The 3,575-nt window shown below is 46.6% G+C and overlaps 1 non-coding gene across 1 annotated transcript; it reads right to left on the reverse strand.

Annotated features, from left to right (window-relative positions):
* Positions 1-3,231: 3,231 nt before the first annotated feature.
* LOC119927423 lies at positions 3,232-3,369 on the reverse strand. Its single transcript, XR_005450427.1, has one exon. It is a non-coding gene; the product is annotated as a small nucleolar RNA SNORA7 (small nucleolar RNA).
* Positions 3,370-3,575: the final 206 nt, after the last annotated feature.

A 3,575-nucleotide genomic window follows, 5' to 3' on the forward strand; every position in this document is an offset into this window, starting at 1 on the left:
TCATCCCAGCAGCCCCCTGTCTTCATCCACCCCCAAAAAAATGAATCTCCTAAATATGAAACAGCAAGTTCGCAGTTTGAACGCTAAGCATTTCATTCATTCATTCATTCAATCGTATTTATTGAGCGCTTACTGTGTACAATCAATCAATCAATAGTATTTATTGAGCGCTTACTGTGTGCAGAGCACTGGACTAAGCACTTGGGAAGTACAAGTTGGCAACATATAGAGACAGGCCCTACCCAACAGTGGGCTCACAGTCTAGAAGGGGGAGACAGAACAAAACAAAACATATTAACAAAATAAAATAAATAGAATAGATACGTACAAGTAAAATAAATAGAGTAATAAATATTTACAAATATATATACATATATACAGGTGCTGTGGGGAAGGGAAGGAGGTAAGACGAGGGGATGGAGAGGGGGGTGAGGGGGAGAAGAAGGAGGGGGCTCAGTCTGGGAAGGCCTCCTGGAGGAGGTGAGCTCTCAGTAGAGCCTTGAAGGGAGGAAGAGAGCTAGCTTGGCGGATGTTGGGAGGGAGCACTGTACTAAGTGCTTGGAAAACCTGATTGCCTTGTAGCCTCCCCAGCACTTAGAACAGTGCTTTGCACATAGTAAGCACTTAATAAATGCCATTATTATTATTGGGAAGTACAAGTCAGCAACATATAGAGGCGGTTCCTACCCAACAACGGGCTCACAGTCTAGAAGGGGGAGACAGACAACACAACAAAACATGTAGACAGGTGTCAAAATCGTCAGAACAGCCCCTTAGTTCTATCCAAACCCAGTGACCTCTGAGGTGGGAGGCCTGCTATCAGAATGCAGGGCTCAAACCCAAAGGGACCTCGGCAAACACGTTGCCTGGGCCTCCATCCACCGTGGGCCATTGCCAGTGGTTGCCCCCCAAGGACCACCTGGCTGAGGAAGCCGCAGTTCGCAGACAACCCTTCGACATGACTCGCGTCTGACTGACTCAGAGCCTCCGTCGGTCCAGCTGGCTCTGCTGAGGAACATTTAGTCTGATTCAGACGGTTGAAAAAAGGGAAGTCATCTAATAGTGGAGATGGGCAAGGGTGCCTGCAACCGGGAGGGAATGTTGGCCAGCAAAGCCCACCTGGGCTGACTGGGGAGGATACAAGTGCTCACTCAGATGAACAAGAGGCTAATTTAATGAACAAGAGGTTCCCGCCGTCGACCCCTGGCCCACATCCTTCCCCTGGCCTGGAATGCCCTCCCTCCACACATCCACCAAGCTCGCTCTCTTCCTCCCTTCAAAGCCCTACTGAGAGCTCACCTCCTCCAGGAGGCCTGCCCAGACTGAGCCCCTTTTTCCTCTCCTCCTCCCCACACCTCCCCGCCCTACCCCCTTCCCCTCCACAGGACTTGTATATATTTGTACAGATTTATTTTACTTGTACATATTTACTATTCTATTTATTTTGTTAATGATGTGCATATAACTATAATTCTATTGATTCTGACAGTTTTGACACCTGTCTACATGTTCTGTTTTGTTGTCTATCTCCCCCTTCCAGACAGTGAGCCCGTTGTTGGGTAGGGACCATCTCTATATGTCGCCGACTTGTACTTCCCAAGTGTTTAGTACAGTGCTCTGCACATAGTAAGCGCTCAATAAATACAGTTGAATGAATGAATATAGCACAATGACTTTCCCCACCTTCAGAGCCTTACTGAAGGCACATCTCCTCCTAGAAATTTTCCCTGACTAATTCCTCCTTTCTCCTTCTCCCACTCTCTTCTGTCACCCTGACTTTCTCCCTTCATTCTTCCCCCCATCCCAGCCCCACAGCACTTATGTACATATCTGTCATTTATTTATTTATATTAATGTCTGCCTCCCCTCCAGACTGTAAACTCGTAGACAGGGATTGTGCCTGTTCATTGTTAATATTATACTCTCCCAAGCACTTAGAACAGTGTTCAGCTCATTGTAAGTACTCAATAACTACAATTGACTGACTGACTAACAGCCATCCATTTCAAACATATTCTAATTGGGCCTAAAGGAAAATCTCCCTGGCAAATGAAATCTCTTCTATCCTAAGGCAGGGCTTGGCGAGAATGTTGGAAAAAGAGGGATTTCACCAGGTGTTCACCCTGGTGATTTATTTTCCCCTGATCCTCCCTGGCCGAGCTTGCTGCTACCAAGGTAGCAATGTGCCTCAAGAGGACTTGGCCACAAGCTGGAAATCCCTTCAGACAGCTGTGAGTTTCAGCCTCAGCTCTGGCCCGAGGAAGATCCCGTTTTCCTCTACATTTCAGTTTCCCTGACTTGCTCTATGGGAACAGCAATCTCTGCCTGCCTTGTGGATGAATAGGAAGGTTTTCAGATATAGAGCCCTGGACAAATCTCAAGGGCTAAATAAATTTCCAACAATTACTCAGTGAAACAGTGATTTTGTGTCTGTCAGATAGGCATACCTGCCCGATAGTCAAACCTAGTTTTGTTGTTGCTTCATTCAGTAGTATTTATTGAGCACTTACTGTGTGCAGAGCACTGTTGGTTGTTGTTACTTTCCAATGACTTAGTAGAGAGCACTGCTCCCAGCCTGTGCTCAAAAAATGCTTTTCTACTATACTATATAATAATAATAATGGTACTTATTAAGCACTTACTACGTGCCAAGCACTGTTCAAAGTGCTGAGGTAGATACGATGTAATCAGGTTGTGCCACGTGGGGTTCACAGTCTAAATCCCCATTTTACAGATGAGGAAACTGGGGCCCAGGGAAGTTAAGTGACTTGCCCGCAGTCACACAGCTGACAAGTGGCGGAGTCGGGATTAGAACACACAACCTCTGACTCTCAAACTCTTTCCACTAAGCCACGCTGTTTCTTACAAGTAATACTACTCTTACTCCTCCTACTTCTACTACTCCTACTATTACTACTACTACTGGTACTCCTCCTACTGCTACTCCATTCCTATCACTAAACTTCTACTCCTACTACCACTAACTACTCCTACTCCTCCTTCTTGTCATGTCTTAGGCCATTGAGTCATCTCTGGCCCAAAGCGATGCCATGGACACAGTTCTCCCTGAATGCCCCACCTCCATCTACAATCGTTCTGGTAGTGGATCCATAGAGTTTTCCTGGTAAAATTACCGAAGTGGTTTATCATTGCCTCTTTCCACGCAGTCAACTTGAGTCTTCGCCCTCGACTCTGTCCCAGGCCACTGCTTCCCAGCACAGGTGAGTCCTAACTTGTAGCAGATTGCCCTCCGCTCGCTAGCCACTGCCCAAGCCAGGAATGGAATGCGTAGGCATCTGCTTGACTCTCCCTCCCGTAGTTGAGACTGGTAGAGCACTGGAAACTCTCCAGGTATGACCCTGAGAGGGGACTCCTCCTTCTACTTTGACTAAATTCCTACTATTACTACAACTACAACTAAGTACTACTACATCCATGAGTATCCTTTGAGCATTCCGGGAAAAAGTGCTTTGAAAATTCCAGTAATTATTGTCAGCAGAATCCCAAAGGTCCATTAGCTCGGAATCTGTGAGAGCACTGGAAACTCTCCAGGTATGACCCTGAGAGGGGACTCC

This window comes from Tachyglossus aculeatus, chromosome 4, assembly GCF_015852505.1.
Source record: "Tachyglossus aculeatus isolate mTacAcu1 chromosome 4, mTacAcu1.pri, whole genome shotgun sequence".
In the NCBI taxonomy this organism is placed as follows: Eukaryota; Metazoa; Chordata; class Mammalia; order Monotremata; family Tachyglossidae; genus Tachyglossus; species Tachyglossus aculeatus.